We start from the raw sequence: 713 nt of genomic DNA, 5'->3' as shown, positions 1-713 counted from the left end.
GCAAGACCAGTGGCCGAGACCGAGACAAGTCTGAGTTAAAATACTAGGGAATACGAGACAAGTCCGAGACCACAGAAAAATGGTCTTGAGTCCGGACTCGAGCCCAAGACCGGACTTGAGTACTACAGCCCTGACATGATATGAATCAAAGTTTAATATTTTTAAATTCAGAGTCTACGCTCTCGGTCTTATAACACAGTAATACACAGTCCACATATAGTCCACGTATAATTTCTTTTCTCGCACTGCCAAACTTTCTACCTGAACATAACTTTCAAACCCTACTGGACAGTTTGCCATGGCATGTGTTGAAATCTAGAACAACAAAACCCACAACTTAAACGCACACGCTGCTCCCCTTCCCTCCTCCCCCCTCCCTCCTCCCCCCTCCCTCCTCTGTCCTCCTCCTCCAGGCGGACAGCGTGACAGATCTGTCACGTCGGCATCTGGTTGTACACAAGTGTTAATGTCCCCACCTTGGGCGAGAATCACCAGGCCCCTGTTTGCATAAATATGAGTGTGTGTGTGTGTGGCTTCTGCAGCATTATTAAAAATATCCTAGAAATCCTAAAAAACCTAATCCTTCAAAGACTGACAGACTGAAAAGAAACTGAAAGAGATTTAGCTGGCACTGTGCATATATCTGTGCATGTGTGTGTGAGCTAGTGAGCAAGGGTGGGTGGGTGGGTGGGTGGTACAGAAGCACCAGGCAG

Source organism: Etheostoma spectabile, chromosome 18 (assembly GCF_008692095.1).
Source record: "Etheostoma spectabile isolate EspeVRDwgs_2016 chromosome 18, UIUC_Espe_1.0, whole genome shotgun sequence".
Lineage (NCBI taxonomy): Eukaryota > Metazoa > Chordata > Actinopteri > Perciformes > Percidae > Etheostoma > Etheostoma spectabile.
Note: the sequence above shows the minus strand (reverse complement) of the source record.